We start from the raw sequence: 24,960 nt of genomic DNA on the forward strand, positions 1-24,960 counted from the left end.
CCCATCCGGGTTCCATTACCGTCAGCTGGTTCTCGGCAGTGCCTTTGGCTTAGGTGCCTCCTTCTCGGTATCCAAGTTCCACCAACGTCTGCTGGTCCTTGGTAGTGCTTTCTGGCACAGGTACCTTCTGCTTAGTAACCGAGTTCCAGTACCGTCAGCTGGTCCTCGGTAGTTCCATTGGCTCTTGTACCTTCTGCTACCTATCCGGGTTCCAGTACCATCAGCTGGTTCTCGGCAGTTCCTCAGCCTTCTTGTACCTTCTGCTACATTTCCAAATTCAAGCATTTTGAAATGGTTCTTGGTAATCACTCTGGATCTCCCTGACGACGACCCTGAAGACGAGGACCCTGAAGACCACCCCAAAGAAGACGAGGACCCCGAAGACGAGGACCCTGAAGATGAGGACCCTGAAGACCAACCCGAAGAAGACGAGGACCCCGAAGACGAGGACCCTGAAGACGAGGACCCTGTAGACGACGACCCTGAACACGAGGACCCTGAAGACCACCCTGAAGAAGACCAAGAAGATGACCCTGAAGAAGTTGACCAAGAGGACAAAGAAGAAGAAGACAACCACCAAGATACAGAAGAACAAGAGACAGAAAACCAAGAAGCAGAAGTACAAGAAGCTGTAGAACAAAAAGCAGAAGAACATTAAGCATAAGACTAAAAATCAGAGCAAAAGATAATATCTAAATTATAAGCAGAAGATGACTAAGCAGTGTATGGGGGTGAGTCCGTTCCTCCTCGTGGTGCCCCTGGAAAAGACCTGCTGCTGCAGGCCAAACTGAACGCGGACAAATCCTGTTGTAAATCTTTTGTGACGGGCAGAACGAAAGGTGTAATGTTCAAACTTTTATAGATAACAACTACAGGAAGGCCTGTCACAAATAACAATATGATGAAGAAGAAGAATATGAAGAAGATGAAGAAGTAGAATATGAAGAAGAATAATAGTTGAATAAGAAGAATATGAAGAATGTAAAAAAAAAGAATAATACGAAGAAGAAGAAGAAGATGAAGAAGGTGAAGAAGTTGATGAAAAAGATGCTGATGCTGAGGATGATGAAGGAGAAAGTGTGGGAGAAGTAAAAAAGAAGGTGAAGAGCATGGATGTAGTGAAACATAAATATCTGACAAAATATAAAAATACTTAACATAGTCAATATTTCCGTAACTCAGAACGTCTTAAAAAAAAATATTAATTCCTGCTATTCCATTTGATTGGGCTAAACCTCTAGGCCTTTATTGTCTCCCCCACCTCCCCCAATACATTCTACATTATTCTTAGATGTTTTCCTTCATGTAGAATTAACCTACAAGGCAAGAAAGGGTTTATTTTCATTCCGATATTTCTGTCCCATTGACTTGCATTGGTTTCCGGTATCAGAATCGGCGATATCCGTTACTTTTTAGGTATCGGTCCGATCCAATCCTATCCGATATTTCCCGATATCGGAAGGTATCGCTCAACACTATTCACGAGAGAAATCATAGTGCCTGAAAACACCTGAAACAAACTCATGGCTCTATGCAGCACCTACTATATCTCATGGGTCAGTTTCATTGGAACAGTAGCAGCTGACAAGGGAGCTGGCTAGGTGGTCTGTGTGCAACAATATAGCAAAAAAACAAATACATTGTTACATCTGCATCTTATCACACCTGCAGCATGAAGCAAAATCCTTGTCTCACTGTCCATCAAAAAGTTAGGATAGATAGATTACATTACATTACATTAAAGCAATGCACACACTCAAGATGTAGTAGAATTGGTCAAGCTCAGCTGAGATGAGTTGGTTGTCTGACTTGCGCAACTTTTATCCTGAAAAAACAAGCTTCGGAAAACAAAATTCCAAAAAAATCAATTTAACATATGGTACCCAGATAAGGGATGTATCAGATATAAAAGTGATAACACCAGACAATACACTTGATCTTTGGCAAAAGACCGAAAAGCGAAAATCTGAATTGGGTTCGGCCTAGCAACGCACCCTCGCCTGTGCCGTCCACCCGTTGTGGACATAAGGACAAAGACTCCCCCTAGAAAGACATGTTGTCAACCTGAAAAACCACAAATCTGCAATTTGTTGTAGCTGAAAGCCACGCAATAATTCCACCAGTTATGACATGTTTGCCTCCCCCTATGCTGTTCCCTTGCGCCTCAAGACTAGAGATGAGCGAATCTTTCAATATTCGGTTCAGATTACGATCATCAAATTTACAATATTCACCAATTTATTCGTCGAATATTTGTTGAACATTGCCGAATGCCATTGGATTCAATGGGGGCAAAAACAAACGCATACACAACACATTCAAATGGGCACAAAAGCTGCCAAAATGCATCAAATTAGGGGCAGACACCAGGAAAGTGCCATCAATTAACCTAGAGTACAAATACTATAATTATTATTATTTATTATGATAGCGACATTCATTCCGTGGCGCTTTACATGTGCAGATTGTACGCTTGTCAGAAGAAGTGGGTCTTCAGCTTCTTTTTCAAGGTTTCCACGGTAGACGAGAGTCTTATGTGTTGGGGTACATAGTTAAACAGTAGGGGAGATGCATGGGACAAATCTGCTGAGAGCCTACATGAAGGTAAGCTTCCAGGAGCTCACAACTGAGCAGATTAACCCCCGCACTGCTAAAAGAAACCAGCACCGATTAATATGATGGGAAAAGGCTTCTAATGAGTGCAGGAATTGGAGGAATCAGATGCTGGCTAAACATTAGTTTCTCACAAAGGAGCTGAAGACACTGAGTGGCAGTAGGTGCAAGTTTCTCCAGCATGACAGCATGACCTGTTTGTTGTTATTGTTAGATATCAGAGGGAGAATAGAATTGCACTTTGCCAAGGTGCCAGATTGCTCTTAAGTAGTGATGAGCGAGTATACTCGAAAGTATTCGGTACTCGCCCTGGTCCCCTCCCTGCATGTTTGGCGCCAATCAACATGCAGGGATTGCCTGCCACTCATTGTAATGCCACAGCCATGGAGGTTGTGGCATTACAGTGATTGGCTGGCAGCACAGTGTCATCAGGTCTATATCAGACCTGGCGTCGCCGTGCTCATCACAGTCACTCCAGAATCAGGCAGAGTAGGGAGATGTGCTGCTGAGCTAGGGAGGGATTTGCTTGTGTATTAGGTAGCGTAGGGAGAAAAACTGTACATTACACATCCATCTTAACAAACAGTCCTTCTGAGGACTAATCCATCTGCAGAGATAGCAGGCAGGCAGTGTATATTGGCAGGCAGTGTATATAGCAGACTGTAGTGCATATAGCACAAGAGGCTCCATTCCAATTCTGCCTTCTGCTGCTGGTAGATATTTCTAGAAAAAGGCCCAGGTCTCAGGGGCCAGGAATACTTTTTTTGGATCTTAATCCTCATTATTTGCTTAAAAAGCAATCCAGAGAACACAGTTTTTCTGCGCCATTTGCTTGTTGGCACTGCAGAATACAGCGAGGTCTTTCCATATTACAGGGCTAAAAATCCAGCTATTTAAAACTGTGTTTTCTCCGTCACACAGAACACATATACGTTTTCAGAAAAAACTGCCATTTCTGGCCTCCATTAAAAATTAGTTTCAATGTGTCAGTGAAGCAATTGACACCAGTTTGCTGTTCAAAATAGCTACCTACAGGCCAGGTATTTAAAACTGTGTTTTCTCTGTCACACGGATCATATATACGTTTTCAGAAAATACTGCCATTTTTGGCCTCCATTCAAATTTTTTTTTCTCTGTGTCAGTGAAGCAATTGACAACAGTTTGCTGTTCAAAATAGTTAGCTACAGGCCAGGTATTTAAAACTGTGGTTTCTCCGTCACACGGATCACATATAAGTTCGCTCCAAATTCAGTAATTTGCAGTGAGCGTGGAATATATTGTCCTCCATTTAAAATGGGCAAGGCAAGTGGCAAGGGAGGGAACTGGACGTGATGGTGATGGTGCATACAGAGGCCGAGGACAAGCTGAAATTGTGCCACAACAAACACCCACATCTTCTCGTCCGACCTTCATGTCCCAATTCCTAGGGGATCGCAGCACACCACTAATGAATCCAGAGCGGTGTCAAAAGGTTGTTGGTTGGATAGTGGATAATGCTTCAAGTCACTTAGCCACCACCACCACCCTGTCTTCCACATGGTCAAGTCTCAGTAGCCGTGAGTCTGGACCGCATATTCCTCACCCTGATCCTCCTTCCTCCCACCATGCCGAGTGCCCGGAGACAACTGATCCAACACTTGGACACTCTGAAGAGCTGTTCCCTTTTCCACTTATAGATTCGGGCCTCTCGCCCGGACCACTTGAAGCGGGGCAAGAAGAGATCGCATGTAGCGATGTCCAAATATTTGAGCAGCCACGGTCACACTAAGGCGATGGTGGGAAAGTGTGACAAGAGGTGGACGATGGTGAGACACAATTGCCAGAAAGTCAGGAGGAGGACCAGGATGCGGAAGTGGAAGAGGAGGTGGTGGATGATATAGTAACTGACCCAACCTGGCATGAGAACATGCAGAGCGAGGACTGCAGCACACAGGGGGAGGGAGGCAGAGCACCCCAACAGGCAGGAAGAAGCAGTGTGGTGGCCACAGACAGAAGGCAGGCATCCGTTCCCCGTAACACCAACACGAAGGAAGTTGCCAGTACAACTGTTAGGTCTTACCGAGTCTGGTTGCAAAGCCAGCATCAGCAGAGGTGGCAAAACGACCAGCCTGACCACCACCAGCATGATCAGGCACATGGCAGCAAAGCACCCGACTTTGTTGGCCGAAGCTCAGGGTCCAGGAACAGTGTCTGCGGGTGGCATCATTGCTTCTTCCGCTGTTGTGCATGCAAGTCAATCCCCTGTCCATGGTGCATGTGAAGATGCCTCCTGCCCTGCACCTGTCGTTGCACACTCTCAAGTAGCAGCACCAGGAAGCACGTCCACATCCTTGTCCCAGCGCAGCATTCAGTAGTACATACCCCAGTCCTTGGAACGCAAGCACAAATACACAGCCAACGCCACACAGGCCACACTACTAAATTCTCACATTTCACGACTGCTTGCACTTGAAATGTTGCTTTTTAGGCTCGTGGAGACAGAAGCATTCCGCAACCTGATGGTGGTGGCCGTCCCTCGGTACTCGGTCCCCAGCCGCCACTATTTCTCCCAGTGTACCGTCCCCGCATTACCCAAAACATTAGCCGTGCCCTCAACAACGCAGTTACCGGGAAAGTCCACCTAACCACAGACACGTGGACAGGTGCTTGTGGGAAGGGACGGTACATCTCACTGATGGCACACTGGGTTAACATAGTGAAAGCCGGGACCCAGTCGGACCTTGGGACGGAACACGTCCTCCCGACGCCCAAGATTGTGGGCCCTAGGTCAATCAGGGTTGCCCCCACGGTCTACAGCTCCTGGACCTCATCCTCCTCAGATTCCCCCTCCTCTTCAGCCTCCATCTCCAAAATGACCACATCAGTCACAAGCTGGAAGCACTGCAGCACTGCCTCGGCCAAGCGGCAACAGGCTGTGCTGAAGCTAATATGCTTAGGTGACAAACCGCACAATGCTGAAGAGTTGTGGACAGCTTTGAAAGAGCAGGCAGATCTGTGGCTCACACCGCTGAACCTACAGTCAGGCATAGTCGTGTGTGACAATGGGCGGAACCTGGTGGTGGCTCTGAGGCGAGGCGAGCTCACACACGTACCATGCTTGGCCCATGTGCTTAACCTCGTGGTTCAGCGGTTTCTCAAATCCTACCCGGAGCTGCCGGATCTGCTTGTTAAAGTACGCCGCCTGTGTGCCCATTTTAGAAAGTCACCAACAGCTTCCGCTGCCCTTGCGGTGTTTCAGCAGCGTTTGCAGCTTCCGGCTCACATACTTGTGTGTGATGTCCCCATGCTTTACTCTACACTGCAGATGTTGGGAAGGATTTGTGAGCAGAAGAGGGCAGTTGTTGAGTACCAGCATCAACAAGGCCGTCGGTATTCAGTTCAGACTCCACACATGAGACCTCAGGAGTGAACATGGATGTCAGACATATGTACCATCCTCCAAAACTGCGTGGAATGAACTGGCTCTCTATGCCTTGGAGGTCCTGCCCTGCCGCCAGCGTTTTATCAGAGCGGGTTTTTAGGGCCACTTGTGGAATTATTACTGATAAGCGCATTCGCCTGTCAATTGAAAATGCTGACAGGCTGAATCTTATAAAAATGAACAAGGGCTGGATTGGGCCAGACTTCTCAACTCCACTGAATGATAGCAGTGTAACATAAACTTTAATCCAGTGTCTTTTCTTGGGAGGTGTATTCCCATGCACCTTTTCACACCCAGACATGGGTATACGCTTCCTGATTTTGGCTATTTGCTCTTGTCCTCCTCCTTCTCCTCATCCTCCACCACCATATCACCAGGGTGACCGTGGTCCGTGATGCAACATCCACATCATTTTTTTAAAGGGTGTTTATGATGCCCGTAAAAAAATTTTTTATGCATTATGTTCATGTATACCCCCCAGGGGTAAATGTTTGTCAGCCTATACACTTAGTGCATGGGTATTACAAGTATAGGAGGCCCGCTCCTTTCTAATGGGAATAGTTTTTTATGAGGCCCTCCTCCATGTCTTTTCCAAGGGTCATTGGAGTGCCTCCCAATTTTTGGCAGCCCTTGCATTCACTGCATAGGCAAACACAATAGGAGACTCACTTCCTAATAATGGGAACATTGTTTTGAGGAGGCCCTCTGACCTCCATGTCTCTTCCAAGGGGCATTGAAGTGCCTCCAAATTTTTGGCAGCCCTTGAATTCACTGCATAGGCAAACACAATGGGAGACCCACTTCCTAATAATGGGAACATTGTTTTCAGGAGGCCCTCCTTTAAGTCTCTTCAAAGGGGTATTGGGGTGCGTCCAAATTTTATTTCGCTTTATATACAAGTCATTACCCTGGAAAGGATGTTCTTTAACATACAGTCATATGAAAAAGTTTGGGCACCCCTATTAATCTTAAGCTTAATGTTCTATAAAAATTGGTGTTTTTGCAACAGCTATTTCAGTTTGATATATGTAATAACTGTTGGATACAGTAATGTTTCTGCCTTGAAATGAGGTTCATTGTACTAACAGAAAATGTGCAATCTGCATTCAAACAAAATTTGACAGGTGCATAAGTATGGGCACCTCACCAGAAAAGTGACATTAATAGTTAGTAGATCCTCCTTTTGCAAAAATAACAGCCTCTAGTCGCTTCCTGTAGCTTTTAATGAGTTCCTGGATCCTGGATGAAGGTATTTTTGACCATTCCTCTTTACAAAACAATTCCAGTTCAGTTAAGTTTGATGGTCGCCGAGCATGGACAGCCCTCTTCAAATGATCCCACAGATGTTCAATGATATTCAGGTCTGGGGACTGGGATGGCCATTCCAGAACATTGTAGTTGTTCCTCTGCATGAATGCCTGAGTAGATTTGGAGCGGTGTTTTGGATCATTGTCTTGCTGAAAGATCCATCCACTTTGTAACTTCATATTTATCACTGATTCTTGAACACTATTGTCAAGAATCTGCTGATACTGAGTGGAATCCATGCGTCCCTCAACTTTAACAAGATTCCCAGTGCCAGCATTGACCACACAGCCCCAAAGCATAATGGAACCTCCACCAAATTTTACTGTGGGTAGCAAGTGTTTTTCTTGGAATGCTGTGTTTTTTTGCCACCATGCATAACGCCTTTTTGTATGACCAAATAACTCAATCTTGATTTCATCAGTCCACAGGACCTTCTTCCAAAAAGAAATTGGCTTCTCCAAATGTGCTTTTGCATACCTCAGCCAACTCTGTTTGTGGCGTGCTTGCAGAAACGGCTTCTTTCGCATCACTCTCCCATACAGCTTCTCCTTGTGCAAAGTGCCTTGTATAGTTGACCGATGCACAGTGACACCATCTGCAGCAAGTTGATGCTGCAGCTCTCTGGAGGTGGTCTGAGGATTGTCCTTGACTGATCTCACCATTCTTCTTCTCTGCCTTTCTGATGTTTTTCTTGGCCTGCCACTTCTGGCCTTAACAAGAACTGTCCCTGTGTTCTTCCATTTCCTTACTATGTTCCTCACAGTGGAAACTGACAGGTTAAATCTCTGAGACAGCTTTTTGTATGCTTCCCCTGAACAACTATGTTGAATAATCTTTGTTTTCAGATCATTTCACAGTTGTTTTGAGGAGCACATGATGCCACTCTTCAGAGGAGATTCAAACAGGAGAACAACTTGCAAGTGGCCACTTTAAGTAGCTTTTCTCATGATTGCATACACCTGGCTATAAAGTTCAAAGCTCCATGAGGTTACAAAACCAAAAAAAGTGCTTTAGTAAGTCAGTAAAAAGTAGGTAGGAGTATTTAAAACAAGAAAATGATAAGGGTGCCCATACTTATGCACCTTTCAAATTTTGTTTGAATGCAGATTGCACATTTTCTGTTAGTACAATAAATCTCATTTCAAGGCAGAAACATTACTGTGTCCAACAGTTATTACATATATCAAACTGAAATAGCTGTTGCAAAAACACCAATTTCTATAAAACATTAAGCTTAAGATTAATAGGGGTGCCCAAACTTTTTCATATGACTGTATCTCCCAGGAAAATCCATTTTGGTTTCATTTTGGTATGTTTTATTGTGAGTCCGTAAAAGTGGCGTAATACCTCTGACAACGTTGTTGACATAAGTGACCTGGGAGTCAGAAATGCTTCCAGGGGTCTTCCCCATGCTGTCCCCATGTCATTTGAGCACTGTTCCCATCGATTTCGGCAATTTTTAGGCCCTCTACAGACCGCCGGGGGGAGCCACCTGAAAAATGCTCGAGTTTCTAATAGACTTACATTGGGCTCGTTGCTCGGGTCGAACACCCGAGTATTCCAATGTGCTCGACCCGAGCATCAAGCACCCGAGCATTTTAGTGCTCGCTTATTACTACTCTTAAGTCTTATAGATTGCTGGAGCCAATCCACAGTAAATAAAGCAACCATACAGTGTCCGGAAACCTTCACACAGACTTTTGCTAGCCATGGCTGCTTCTCTTCTCGGCAAGGTTGGATGGGCCCACCAAAGAACCGGAGAACCCTGTGGTGGGCCCTGGCTTCTCCTTCAGGAGAGTTCATAATGCAAACCTTGCAGGTCATGATGATGATAGAGGCCACCATCTCCTTAGCTTGCTGCTGGTACTTTTTTGTGGGAATGAGCTTGTCTCCAATCAGCATGGAATATTTCCAGTGGTTTGGTATTGGCACCCAGTACCAGAAGCGAAGCCTTCCACAATTTCCTTCTCAGGAATTTGATTTGGTAGACTGAGTGGCTGCCCAAATATTAGTTTCTCACAAAGGAGCTGAAGACACTGAGTGACAGTAGGTGCAAGTTCTCCAGCATGACCTGTTTGTTAGATATAAGAGGGAGAACAGAGAGGGCAGCACGCTGGCTCAGTGGTTAGCCTTGCAGCGCTGGGATCCTGGGTTCAAATCCCACCAAGGACAACACCTGTAAGGAGTTTGTATGTTCTCCCCGTGTTTGCATGGGTTTCCCCCAGGTTTTCCGGTTTCCTCCTGAGTAAAAAATCAGCCATACAGTGTCTGGGAACCTTCACACAGACTTTTCTTAGCCAGGGTTGCTTCTTGGCAGGGTTGGACGGGTCCACCAAAGAACCATAGAATCCTCCGGTGGGCCCTGGCTTCTCTTTCAGAAGAGTTCATAGTGCAAACCTTGCAGCTGCTATGGGGCTCTTTAGCGGGGGAGAAAGGTGGTCCCTCAGAATCAAATTCTCTGGTGGGCCCAATGTTCCTCAGTCAGACACTGCTTCTCAATGAGAGTTGTATTTCACCACAGCCATATTATTTAGCTCGGTAAAAGGACTGGCATAGAGGGAAACCGTGTCTACTCAGGATGTCATTTCTCCCAGGAAGTCCTCTAATGCAGCTTTTTGCATAAGCAATGGCAGCCCGTCCAACATCAGCTCACACTTCTCGGTGGTGCTTAGTCACAGACAAAGATATTTCTTTATGCATTGAATTTAATCACTCCAGAGTTGGACAATGGCCTGTATGGAGAACAATATCTAAATTAAAACATGAAATGTAGCCTGCTTTATACACCACGGTAGTAAGAAAACCAATTTCTATTTTATCATGTGTACCCCTGTGAGAACAATATCTGCACCAATAAATTAAAAGATGAGATGTAGCTTGATTTATATACGACAGTAGAAAGAAAACCAATTTTCATTTAATCATATGTATCCCTGTGTGGAGAACAATATCAGCACCCAAAAATTTTAAACTAACATCTGGCCTGCTGTATGATGTTAGTAACAGAAGAAAGATTTTTTTTTACTGTGGATGAGGCCTGTATAACATAGAAGATATACTCCAAACAATTTCAAACTGAGATGTCCCCTACTGTATCATGTTAGTAACAGAAGAAATATTTTTTCCCCTGTATGGAGAAAATATTTGCACCAAAGAATTAAAAAATAAAATACAGCCTGGTTTATATACTACGGTAGTAAGAAAACCAATTTCGATTACATCATGTGTACCCCTGTGACAACAATATCTAAACCAAGGAATTAATGTCACTACAGTAGAACTAGTATAATGGGGACCGACAACTCTTCCACTACAGCCAACTCAGCAGATGGAGACCCAACCAGGAGTGTTCACATTTCAAACAATTAGGGCCTGACACCACAATTTCTGTGGCCAACAGATTGGGGATGGTGGAGTTCAATCTCTTAGCTTTGTCATGTGTAGGAGGAAACAATCTTTTACGTGACCACAATTACGGGACCGAGGGCTGGCTGCAGAGAAAGGGCGGAGTATGGTGAAGCGGACAAACTGCTGGACCTTGAGTGAGATGCAGGCGGAGATGTTACAATAGACTGATAAAGTTGTGGTGTACTCGTTCTCTGAGATCGGTCAAAAACAGCAGGCATGTCCATTTCGGTTACAGCTGAAGGCACTCAGCCTGACTGGAGCGGGTAAAGAATCGGGCGTTCTGCGGTGGGAGACCTGCGTGACAATACTTGGCACAGTAACAGAGGAGGAGGAAGAAGTAGCAGATGTGGTTGATGGGGTGGCTGATGGTAGTTGAGGTCCGCATTTTATCGCAGTGAAATTGCCAGAGTAACGCATGTTGATTGCGCATGTGAAGGTTTATGCATATAGTTGTCAAATTATTGCACTTTTTCCCTCTACTGAGTTTTTTCTTGCAAAGTTGGCAGATAACGTGAGATGGCTCATCCTTTGCAGTGTCAAAAAAGGCCCAGGCTAGACAATCCTTGCTGCGACTGCGAGCTGCAGACCCATGACCGGTGCTGGTCACTGCCACGGTTGTGGGCAAGGATGCAGTGCTCGTTGCGGTTGCATCACTCCATGTCTGCGCCGTAGGATGCAACATAACTTCCTCCTCAGATGAGCTACTCAACTTTGTACCTCTGGATTCACACCAACTGCGATACACAACCTCATCATCAGCCAATGTGTTATCTCATTCCTCACCCTAAGAGTCATCCTCCTCCTCTTCTTGCCCTGACAGCACAGTACAGTCCGCGTGACTCTTAGGTATCTGAGTCTCATCAGGATCACCCTTCTCCCCAGGGTTAACGTCTAGTGACGAGGGTCTGTATGGAGAACAATATTTGCCCCAAAGAATTTTAAGCTGAGATCTAGCCTGCTTTATATACAACGGTATTAAGAAAACCAATTTTGAGTTCATCATGTCTGTGTACCCCTGTGTGTAGAACAATATCTGCACCAAAAAATTTATTTCACTAGAGTATAACTATTGCAATGGAGACCAAAACCTCTTCCACTACAGCCAACCCAGCAGATGGAGACCCAGTCAGGAGTGTTCACATTTAAAAAAAATTAAGGCCTAACACCACCAAAGTGACATCAATTTCACCAGAGTAGAAGTAGTATAATGGAGACCAAAACCTCTTCTACTACAGCCAAACCAGGAGATAGAGACCCAATCAGTAGTCTTCACATTTCCCTAAATTAGGGACTAACACCAACGAAGTGGCATCAATTTCACTAGAGTAGAAGTAGTATAATGTGGACCGACACCTCTTCCACTAGAGCCAACCCAGTAGATGAAGACCCAATCAGGAGTCGCCACATTTCCAAAAAATTGTGTTAACATCTGCAGCAGAAGCAGCAAGAGCAGGCACAGAAGCCACATCACAGACTGCAATTAAGCGAGATCAATGCAGCACACTAAAAACTACAACATCGAATAGTCTGTACAGTCTGCGATTGGTGTGCAAAAATCCTTGGAGATCCATGACTTGTAAATCCTTGGAGATCCATGACTTGTTCATCTTGATGAAAGTTAGGCAGTTACGCTTTCAGGGGACAGCCAGCTGTGCTTATCCATCAGGACACCACCAGCAGCGCTGAAGACACGTTGTGAGAGAACGCTGGCTGCTGGGCATGATAAAACCTCCAAGGCGTGACAGGCGAGCTCAGGCCACTCTTCCATTTTTGAAGACCAAAATGTAAAATGATCCAAATCCTCCTTGATGGTATTGATATTGAGCTCTAGATACTCCTGCACCATCCTCTCCAGTCATTCACCACGAGTCAAACTTGTACTCTGTTGTGCTGGTGCACCAGCTGGTCTAAAAAATGTGTGAAAGGACTTACAGAATTTGCTTCTGCCATTTACGCTGCTGCTGCTAATGTTTTGGTGTCGATGAATTGACATGCTAGAGGTTGAAAGTCTACAGTTGCGATGCACACTGTGTGCCTCACTGCTGTCTTGGGGAAAACTTCTGTTAAGGTTGTACAAAAGCTTATTTTGATACTCAATCATTCGCGGGTCCCTTTCCAGGGCATGAAGCATCTGGCAAAATTTACTCTTTTGCCAGATCTAACAGAGTGGCAACCTAGTAGTCAGCATTATTTCGAATCATAACTATATGGGGATCATGTTGCAGATAGTGCAGCAATAAGGCACTCATACGTCGGGCTCTTCCATGAGATCCAAGGCCATGCTGTATTGATGGCTGGGTAACACTGATGCTTATTTCCTCTGTCCCCTTCCACCAACCACGAACAACAGATAGGGGATGATTATTCTCTTCATCTTCTGACTGTTGCTCGCCCATCACCTCTTCCTCCTCCATTTCTTCCTCGGCTCTTGCACCTCCACTAACAGTTTGTCTGGTATCACCAGCCCCCCTCAATCGCAGTAATCATCCCTCACTTGGCATACACCTGTATGACGTCAGTCTGGAACTTTGAGACATTGTTATCCCTTCCGCATTCTCCTCTTCTTTTGGGACCACCACCTCCTGCCGCAGGCTATTCAAAGTCTGCTCAGGCATGTAGATGACCGGAATAGTGATGCTGGTGATGGCATCATCAGCGCTAACCATCTTCGTAGCCATTTCAAAACTTTGCAGAAGGGTGCAGAGGTCCTTAATCTGTGCCCACTCTGTAACGTGATATGCCCCAAGTCTGTACTGCGTTGGCCCAGGCTATACGACATGACATACTGCATCAGGGCCCTTTGCTGCTGCCACAGTCACTGTCACATGTCCAGAGTGGAATTCCACCGTGTCGGCGCATTGCATATCAACCTGTTAACTGGCATGGACAAAGACCTCTGTATCGATGCAAGTCGATGACCTGAGGTATGCGAACGGCGGAAGTGAGCATACAGCTTCCGTGCTTTCTGAAGCAGTTCATCCAGGCCAGGATAGTGGCGGAAAACTAGCTGTACCACCAGGTTGAGGATGTGTGCCATGCAAGGCATGTGTGTGAACTCGCCTCGACATGGGGCCGCCACCAGGTTTGCACCGTTATCGCACACGGCCTTCCCTGGCTTCAGGTTCAGCAGAGACAGCCATTGCTGAAACTCAGCCTGGAGAGCTGTCAACAACTCTTCAGTTGTATGACTGCGATCTCCAAGGCATATTAATTTTAACACTGTCTGATTGCGGTGAGCCCTGGCTGCGCAGTACTGAGGTGGTGTGGATTCGCTCTGCACTGTTGGAACGTGTGTCTCATTAAGACAGAGGTTGAGTGTGCAGGTGGAGGCCCTACAGGAGGTGGAGGAGGCAGAAGCAGTGGAGGATGTGTGAAATACAGAGGTTTCTTCTGCAAGCCTTGGGAATTCTAAGACTTGTGGAGCAGCCCCTTCCACGCCTGCCCCCACAGCCACCAGAGTCACCCAGTGCCCAGTCAGCGAGATGTAACGCCCTTGGCCATGCTTACTTGTTTAGGTGTCTGTGGTGAAATGTACCCTGGCAGACATAGATTTAGTCAAGGAATGGGTGATGCTGTCTGTGACATGCTTGTGTAGCACAGGCACAGCTTTCTTAGAGAAGTAATGGCGACTGGGCAACTGGTACTGGAGGACTGCCATGGCCATCAGCTTTCAAAAACCATCTGTATCTACCAGGCGGAAAGGCAGCATTTCTGTCGCCAACAGATTGGAGATGGTGGAGTTCAACCTCTTAGCTTTGTCATGTGTAGGATGAAAATCTTTTACGTGACCATAACTGTGGGACTGAGGGCTGGCTGCAGTGTTGAGACAGGCGGAGTACGGTGAAGTGGACAAACTGCTGGACCGTGAGTGAGGTGCTGGCGGAGATGTTACGTTGGATTGCGAAACATGTGGTATGCTCGGTGAAACAAACACAGCAGGCATGTCCGCTTCCCTTACAGCTGACAGGCTCTCACTCAGCCTGACTGGAGCAGTTAAAGAACCGGAGGTTCTGCAGTCAGAGACCTGCGTGACAATACTTGGCACGGTAACAGAGGAGGAGGAAGAAGGAGCAGATGTGGTTGATGGGGTGGCTGATGGTTGTTGAGGTCCGCTGGTCCACATTTTATCACAGTGAGATTGCCAGTGTAATGCATGTTGATTGCGCATGTAAAGGTTTATGCATGTAGTAGTCAAATTATTGCACTTTTTCCCTCTACTGAGTTTTTTCTTGCAAAGTTGGCAGATAACGTGAGTTGGCTCATCCTTTGCAGTGTCAAAAAAGGCCCAGTGTAAGCAACCCTTGCCGCCCATGTGAGCTGCAGACCCGCGACCACTGCTGGCCACAGCCACAGTTGTGGCTAAGGATGCAGTGTTCCTCGTGCTTGCATCACTCCGAGTCTGCGCTATAGGGCAAAATGTAAATTCCTCATCTTCATCCTCATCCACCTCCACAGATAAGTTACTCAGCGGCGTGACTGCGTGGGTTCACACCAAGTGGAATCTACAACCTCGTCATCATCCAATGTGTTATCCCATTCCTCACCCTGAGAGTGACCCTTCTCCTCTTCTTGCCCTGACAACACAGTACGGTACGCATGAGCCTCAGGTATCTGAGTCTCATCAGGATCACGACCCCCCGGTGGTTAACTTCTGGTGACGGGGGTCATGAACCTGCTTGGACTCTACTTCATCCCGCCCTGAATCCAACCGAAAAATATTTTGGGCATCCGGTCAGATACTTTGCTCCTCTTGACTCTGTGAATGTTTGGAGAACACTTCTGATGCCCATGGCATAGAATGTGTGAACAGTTCTGCACACTCACCAATCTGTGGTTACCTACAGCCAGTTGGGCAGTTGAACAGTTGTGACATGGGTATAGAAAGGGTAATTGGGGTGCCACCTCTGTGGACTGTACTGTGTGTGATGTTGAGGTGGAAGAAGAAGAGGAGAGGCCACTTGAAGCAGGGCTTTCCATCCACTGGAGCACATGTTATTTCTGGCCCTTATTAGCAAGGTGTATCGCTGTGTGGCTGCCAAAGAAAGGGAGTGGAGCAGCCCATCCAGTAACAGAAATTGTCAGTTGTCTTTGGATAGGACGTGACGGTGTTGGTTCACTAGTGCTTTCACTAACATTGCCACCTACCCCACGTATACCTTGAACACCAAGCCTATTCCCCCTTTCATCATGACCTCTCTTTTTCCCACTCATGTTGCTAAGATAGTGTGTTAGGAGCACGCTATTAGCAAAAAAAAATTTATTTTTTTACTCTGCACCTGTTCTGCACACACCTGAAATTCAGCGGCACGAAATGACAGGGTGAAATATTGCTTGCTGTATCACATTAGCAACTGAAAAAATGATAATTACTTACCGGTAATTTGATTTTCCTGAAACCCATGACAGCACCATATGAGAGACAGGAAGCCCTGAGCACAAAATAAAAAGGCAACTCCCACTTCCTCATTCAATGTGGTTTCCAGGAGTCAAGTAAGAGTCACCCAATTCATCATCATTCTTATTTATACATTCACTCAAACCCATTCTTCATTATGAGAAGATTAAGAACCATCATCAACCAAAAGCCAGAGGGACGGAAAATTAGGGTGCGGTCATGGGTTTCAGGAAAATCTAATTACCGGTAAGTAATTATCATTTTTCCCCTCACCCATGACCGCACCACACGAGAGACGATAACAACGGAATCCTTCAATAGGGATTAAGCACCTTTAAAGGATCTTACACCTGAAGAAAGATCGCCGGAATATATTTCTTCATCGGATAGTGCTTCAAGAAGGAAGATTGTGAAAGTTTTAGACATTATGTTGATTGAATGATATCTATCGATGTGGAGCTTTAACCAAAAGCGCCAACAAGAGTAAAAAGGATTTTTACAACACTTTCCTCTTTATTTCCCAGAGAAAGGTTTATATTTAGAGACTTCACTTATATGCATGGTTGAATATCTTTCGCAGATTTAATTCGATATTCTGTTCTCATTAAATCAACTAACCAACAACTGAAGTATAGAAGAACTGGTACTAAGACTCAGCGTGTAATAGAAGCAGAAGTTAATTGATTCAGGGAACCTGTAACCTTAACCAGGCTTTGACTAGGGTTTCTACCTTAATATTGTTGGCATTTTCAATTGAAGGCCCCACTTAAGGCCAAGATCTGGGCCGTAAAAAACTTTTCTAGGGTCAACGATCACATAATTGTTCAAAACTACCCAACTCTATGCTATCAAGAGTAGATAGAGCATCTCAGATTGCCAAAATGGGGATTCCAAAACCAGCAGAAATAATTAGTACTTTATATCCCTTAGGGTGTAACGTTAAGTCCCCCCAAGAAATGTATTTAAGCAGAATGGACACTTATAGTTCGAGATTTCCATCCTGGGGAGTTTCTGGCTACCACAATCTAGCCAAGTACCAAGAGCTAATACAAATAGAAAGGGCAAAACACAGATCTGAGCTATTCCAAAAGAAAAGTCACAATCCACCGTTCATGCAGGGATGATCGTATTTACGCTATTCCCCTATAATAGCATCAATTCTGCAACTTAAATGGATGTTAATATAATCCAACCTAGGAGATTGTTAGATGAAAATAGTTCAAATGTAAAATAGTTTCTTTGCTTGAAAACTAATCTAAGTAAACCGAGTGATAACCATCACCTCTGATGCACTTTTTTTTTTCCTGAAGCAACTCATTTAGAAGAGGTATAGATCTCTTATGGTACTGGTCAAATCTCAGATGGTCTTAAGCTAAGGTATTAGCTACCGTCCAGTTAAACATGTACCTTAAGTACGTATCATCCTGTGCTTGAGTAATAATCAAAACGGTCTTACCTCAGTGTGATGGCATTCGTCTTAACTAGCAAAGATGTTTCTACTCCGCCACAGGAGTCTCACGTGTATGGGGACATTTTAACTTATCCACTGATTCCTCCTTTTATAGGTTTATTGCAGAGTTGCCGTCTTATCACTCCAAGAGCGCACTGACTGGATATTTAACCAACTCGCCACTTAGTTGAGTCTACCAGTATACTACTTTAATCCCAAGAATACGTATTGTGTAATATGGCTCCATTGACTTAATTTCCAATTAGTCCATCTGTCCCACTTCTAACTGGGAGGATACACTGGTCTTGTCATGACTAAGCATGTCTGTTGGACAACTCCATTAGAATGATGGACTGGGATATTTACTGGATTGTCAGTCCCATACCGGCGAGTCCAACTCGTACCTCCCTTAGGAGGGCAGACCGGTAGTGCTGCCCGACTCATTACAATCAAGTTTATCTTACCATTCCGAATCAGGAGGGTAGATTGAGGCAATTTGTGGTTTATGAAACATCGATACCGGTGAGTCCAGCTCGCACTTCCCTTAGGGAGGCCGATCGGTATAATGCTGCCATACTTGGCACAATCAAGTTTATCTTACCATTCCATACCAGGAGGGTAGATTGAGGCAATTGGTGGTTTATCAATTTCCCTACCAATGAGTCCAACTCATACCTCCCTTAGGAGGTCAGACCAGTATAGTGCCGCCCCTCTTGGCATGATCAAGTTTCTTATCACTTTAAACCAGGAGGGTATATTGGGGCAAATGTTGGTTTTTCAGCCCCCCATCGGTGAGTACAACTCGCAACTCCTCTTACCATTCCTTATAAGGGGGATATGGGGTATAGAGAGTTTAAGGTTTCTTTAAACTTAGCGCAGCCATGTCCCCTCTTGCACCAGGAGTGGGAGCATTGAGCTGTAGATGTTTATCAGCCAGTTTATCTAAAGTGATGAAGGCCTCGCATATGATGAGAGGTTGAAAAAGTTGAGCTTGTTTAGCTTAGAAAAACGACTCCTCATAGGGGATCCAATTTACATGTGTAAATATGTGTGGTCAGTACAAAGGACTAGCACATGACTTATTCCCTCCAAAGACTATACTAAGGACCAGGGGGCACTCATTATGGGTGGAAGAAAAGCAATTCCAGCACCTAAATAGGAAAGGGTTCATTACAGTCAGAGCAGTCAGACTGTGGAATTCCCTACTACAAGAGGTAGTGATGGCAGACACTATAACAGCTTTCAAAAAAAAGCTGGATGATTTCCTTTATACACATAACATTGTGGGTTACAGTTAAATTAGACAAAATATTACACCTATAGTAGTACATTTGATCCAGGGTTCTAGTACTGATCGCCTTTTCTCGGGGTCAAGAGGAAATTTTTTTTTATTATTTCTTTTCCCCCTGATGCAAATTGGCTGAATGTGTCCTGGATCAACAGTTTTTAGGTATAGGGATTATAGTAATACCATTATTAGAAATACAAAAAAATTAAACTAATTAAAAAATTATAAACGGGTTCATTATAATTGTAATAGTGCAGATGGTAGTGTGCAAATGGTAATACATTTGTGAGGCCTAGCCCCAGTAATTTAGTGTCGGAGCACAATTGGGTGAGAAAGGTTGAACTTGATGGACCTAGGTCTTTATTCAACCTATGTTACGTTACTAATGATCCTAGATTGTGACGATCAACTGGACTTATATTGGTATTAATCTTTTTAGCGCCCCCGTTCACAACTTTACCAAGAAGACCACTGGGGCATAGATGTTAAATGTAGACTAGTTCAATATGCTATCCAAGTATGAGGGATTGACTGGACCTGTTACTCAGCAGTTATCCTTTGGATTGTATTTAATAGAATCACCCCAGACTGAGGGCATAGTCCAGAAAACCTCATTACCAATATCAGTAATATTGCAAGTAAAGGGTAGTGAAGCTTTGAGACCTTAGTGAAACAGATCTACAAGCCCCAAGTTGCCGGGCTAACCGGGCAACCCACTGGCATACAGCTGAGAAAAATCCTGGACTTAACGTGGCAGGTTTTTCCACAACTATGAAGCTGTCTGAAAAAACCTTCAGACAGGCCAACATGAGACATAAGCCCAGACCTGAATTGGCATGAGGCCCAGCCATGAGGCTCAATGTGCAAGCCATGAGGCCTAGCCATGAGGCTCAATGCGCAAGCCATGAGGCCTAGCCATGATGCTCAATGCGCAAGCCATGAGGCTCTATACGCAAGCCATGAGGCCTAGCCATGAGGCTCTATACACAAGCCACCTAAGCCAAACAAACGTAGGTAGCATAGGCGGATTATAATGAGTGCAATCTGGGCTATCGCCCGGGGCCCTAGGGCTCCAGGGAGCCCGGGGTTCCGAGGGGTCCATGGCCAGATTGCCCTCATTAAAAAATGTGCGGCGCCATGGCACATACCGGCAGGCAGAGGCGGGGGGCCCCGGACAGCTCCCGCAGCTGCTGCGCATGGCCGCTGCTTCTTCTTCGGCCGGGCCACCACTGTGCGCGGCCGTGTCTACTAGTGTAACGTCACGCAGTGTGCGCACTGCACTGCTGCACCGGAGAGGAGCTGGAGGACTGGAGCCGAGCCGGGAGATGGTGAGTGAGTGTGTGTGAGTGTGTGAGAGTGTGTGAGAGTGAGTGTGTGTGTGTGTGCAGGCAGATATCATTGTGTGATGTATGTTTATATGTATTTTTGTGTTTCAAATGTGTTTATGCGTGTATGTATATGTCTGTATATGTTTGTGTGTGTGCGTGACTGCGTACGGCCTTCCGCTGTCTCTGGGGGGGCCTCCCGCTGTGTATAGATGGCTACGTGCGGTCTCCCGCTGTGTATAGATGGCTATGTGCGGCCTCCCGCTGTGTATGGATGGCACCGTGCAGCCTCCCGCTGTGTATAAATGGCTACGTGCGGCCTCCCGCTGTGTATAGATGGCTACGTGCAGCCTCCCACTGTGTATAGACGGATACGTGTGGCCTCCCACTGTGTATAGATGGCACCGTGCGGCCTCCTGCTGTGTATTGATGGCTACGTGCGGCCTCCCGCTGTGTATAGATGGCTACGTGCGGTCTCCCGCTGTGTATAGATGGCTATGTGTGGCCTCCCGCTGTGTATGGATGGCACCGTGCAGCCTCCCGCTGTGTATAGATGGCTACATGCGGCCTCCAACTGTGTATAGATGGCTACGTGCGGCCTCCCACTGTGTATAGACGGATACGTGCGGCCTCCCGCTGTGTATAGATGGCACCGTGCGGCCTCCTGCTATGTATTGATGGCTACGTGCGGCCTCCCGCTGTGTATAGATGGCTATGTGCAGCCTCCTGCTGTGTATAGATGGCTACGTGCGGCCTCCCGCTGTGTATAGATGGCTACGTGCGGCCTCCCACTGTGTATAGATGGCTACGTGCGGCAACCTGCTGTGTATAGATGGCTACGTGCGGCCTCCCGCTGTGTATAGATGGCTACGTGCGCCCTCCCGCTGTGTATAGATGGCTACGTGCAGCCTCCTGCTGTGTATTGATGGCACCGTGCGGCCTCCTGCCATACAATTAATGTAAGGCTATGTGCCCACGATGCAGAAATGCTCCGGAATTTTTTTGAGCGTTTCTGCATCTCCCTGGCAGAAAAAACTCATTCGGAAGTGAAGCGTTCTTCACATGCATTTCCGCATGCAGGTTGTCAAGCGCTTTCCAAGTGATTTTAGCATCACTTGGAAAGTGCTTGACAACTTGGTCACACTATATAAATCCATGCAACCGGCATGGATTTATATAGTGTGACCGTAAAAGAATGGTAAAAAATAAAAAATAAATATATACTTACCTTCTGATGGCCTGCCAACATCAGCGGTCACGTGATCCATCACATGACTAAATGACGTCACCACAGGTCCTTTAGTCTACTGCGAGCTGCCGGCAAGCGAAGACAAGCACACCGGGGGCCATCAGAAGGTAAGAATAATGTTTATTTTTTATTTTATTCTTTTCTTTACAGGTTCTATGGTACCCGGGTCCGGAGGAGAGTCTCCTGTCCTCCAGACCCGTGTACCATCCGCACATTGAAACGCATGGAATCCGCATGTACAGATGCAGTGATGCGGATTCCATGCATTTCAATGCAAGTCAATGGTGGCGAAAACGCCGCGCTTCCGCAAAATAATTGGTAGTGCTGCGGATTTTTCTGCAATGATAATCCACAGCGGAAATTTCCGCAGCATGTGCTCAGCACATGTGGATTATCATTGGGGAACATGGCAGACCTTCTACCAAGCGTTTTTTAAGCGTTTCTGCAGCGGAATTGCCGCTGCGGAAACGCTTAAAAAACACATAGTGGGCACACAGCCTAAAAAAAATTATTATAATTATTATAATTAATATATTAATATTGTGCCAAACAAATTTCACGTGAACTATCACATGATCTATCACAGGGGATCATGTGACATGTGAAATATCAGGTGTGTGTGTGGGGGTGGGAGGGGGGCACGCCTTCTAAACTGCCTGGGGCCCTTGCTACTCTTAATCCACCCCTGGTAGGTAGGTAGGGAATCATTAAATATAGATTCTTCCAGACTGATGTTAACATCTCAGAGCCCAACTGGGTCCCTGCTCACTGTCACGTACTAGGGGTTGCTATAGAACACAGCATGGTGTTCCATGATTCATGGCTGCTCCAGCCGTGTGCTCCAGGCTTTTACATCCTTGAGGACACATTGAAGGAGGAAGTGGGAGTTGCCTTTTTATTTTGTGGTCAGGGCTTCCTGTCCGGTAATAGGAGCAGATCCTACTCTCTTGTATGGTGCTGTCATGGGTGAGGGGAAAATATAGGTTTTTTTGCTCTGCAGCAACTCAGCACACAGCTGAATTTCAGCGGGACTAAATGATAAGGGGAGATATGGCTTGCTGTATCACGTTAGTAACAGAAGAAAGTATTTTTTTAGCGTGGATGACGCTTGTATAACATAGCAGATATTCTAGAAACTATTTCAAACTGAGATGTCCACTACTGTATGACGTTAGTAACTGAAGAAAGTATTTTTTATTGTGGATGACGCCTGTATAACATAGGAGATATGCTCCAAACTATTTCAAACTGAGATGTCCACTACTGTATGACGTTAGTAACTGAAGAAAGTATTTTTTTTACTGTGGATGACAGCTGCATAACATACGAGATATGCTCCAAACTATTTCAAACTGAGATGTCCACTACTGTATGACGTTAGTAACTGAAGAAAGTATTTTTTTAGTGTGGATGACGTCAGTATAATATGCAAGATATGCTCCAAACTACAGTACAGACCAAAAGTTTGGACACACCTTCTCATTTAAAGATTTTTCTGTATTTTCATGACTTTGAAAATTGTACATTCACACTAAAGGCATCAAAACTATGAATTAACACATGTGGAATTATATACTTAACAAAAAAGTGTGAAACAACTGAAAATATGTCTTATATTCTAGGTTCTTCAAAGTAGCCACCTTTTGCTTTGATGACTGCTTTGCACACTCTTGGCATTCTCTTGATGAGCTTCAAGAGGTAGTCACCAGAAATGGTTTTCACTTCACAGGTGTGCCCTGTCAGGTTTAATAAGTGGGATTTTTTGTCTTATAAATGGGGTTGGGACCATCAGTTGTGTTGTGCAGAAGTCAGGTGGATACACAGCTGATAGTCCTACTGAATAGACTGTTAGAATTTGTATTATGGCAAGAAAAAAGCAGCTAAGTAAAGAAAAACGAGTGGCCATCATTACTTTAAGAAATGAAGGTCAGTCAGTGCGAAAAATTGGGAAAACTTTGAAAGTGTCCCAAAGTGCAGTTGCAAAAACCAACAAGCGCTACAAAGAAACTGGCTCACATGAGGACCGTCCCAGGAAAGGAAGACCAAGAGTCACCTCTGCTTCTGAGGATAAGTTTATCCGAGTCACCAGCCTCAGAAATCGCAGGTTGACAGCAGCTCAGATTAGAGACCAGGTCAATGCCACACAGAGTTCTAGCAGCAGACACATCTCTACAACAACTGTTAAGAGGAGACTTTGTGCAGCAGGCCTTCATGGTAAAATAGCTGCTAGGAAACCACTGCTAAGGACAGGCAACAAGCAGAAGAGACTTGTTTGGGCTAAAGAACACAAGGAATGGACATTAGACCAGTGGAAATCTGTGCTTTGGTCTGATGAGTCCAAATTTGAGATCTTTGGTTCCAAACACCGTGTCTTTGTGCGATGCACAAAAGGTGAACGGATGGACTCTACGTGCCTGGTTCCCACCGTGAAGCATGGAGGAGGAGGTGTGATGGTGTGGGGGTGCTTTGCTGGTGACACTGTTGGGGATTTATTCAAAATTGAAGGCATACTGAACCAGCATGGTTACCACAGCATCTTGCAGCGGCATGCTATTCCATCCGGTTTGCGTTTAGTTGGACCATCATTTATTTTTCAACAGGACAATGACATCAAACACACCTCCAGGCTGTGTAAGGGCTATTTGACCAAGAAGGAGAGCGATGGGGTGCTATGCCAGATGACCTGGCCTCCACAGTCACCAGACCTGAACCCAATCGAGATGGTTTGGGGTGAGCTGGACCACAGAGTGAAGGCAAAAGGGCCAACAAGTGCTAAGCATCTCTGGGAACTCCTTCAAGATTGTTGGAAGACCATTTCCGGTGACTACCTCTTGAAGCTCATCAAGAGAATGCCAAGAGTGTGCAAAGCAGTCTTGAAAGCAAAAGATGGCTACTTTGAAGAACCTAGAATATAAGACATATTTTCAGTTGTTTCACACTTTTTTGTTAAGTATATAATTCCACATGTGTTAATTCGTAGTTTTGATGCCTTTAGTGTGAATGTACAATTTCCATACTCATGAAAATACAGAAAAATCTTTAAATGAGAAGGTGTAACTACACCCCTCAAGGTGCACAAAACCATATTCAAGAAGTTTATTAACCCTTCAGGTGCTACACAGGAATTAATGGAATGTGAAGGAAAAATATACATTTAACTTTTTTTCACAAAAAAATATTTTGGACCCAAATTTTTTTATTTTTCATAAGGGTACAGGAGAAATTGGACCACAAAATTTGTTGTTCAATTTCTCCTGAGCACATCGATACCTCATATGTGGAGGAAAACGACTGTTTGGGTGCACGGCAGGGCTTGGAAGGGAAAGAGCGCTATTTGACTTTTTGAATGTAAAATTTGCTGGAATAATTAGCGGACGCAATGTTATGTTTCAAGAACCCCTCATGTGCCTAAACAGTGGAAACACCCCACAAGTGACACCATTCTGGAAACTACACCCCTCAGGGAACATATCTAGATGTGTGGTGGGCATCTTGAACCCCCA

At 45.3% G+C, this 24,960-nt stretch overlaps 1 non-coding gene across 1 annotated transcript; it reads right to left on the reverse strand.

The window, feature by feature from the left end:
* Positions 1-1,776: 1,776 nt before the first annotated feature.
* Positions 1,777-1,963, reverse strand: LOC141266281 (U2 spliceosomal RNA). Its single transcript, XR_012320328.1, has one exon. It is a non-coding gene; the product is annotated as a U2 spliceosomal RNA (small nuclear RNA).
* Positions 1,964-24,960: the final 22,997 nt, after the last annotated feature.

This window comes from Phyllobates terribilis, unplaced genomic scaffold (assembly GCF_046119375.1).
Source record: "Phyllobates terribilis strain yellow unplaced genomic scaffold, ASM4611937v1 Scaffold_4__5_contigs__length_816908805, whole genome shotgun sequence".
Classification (NCBI taxonomy): Eukaryota; Metazoa; Chordata; class Amphibia; order Anura; family Dendrobatidae; genus Phyllobates; species Phyllobates terribilis.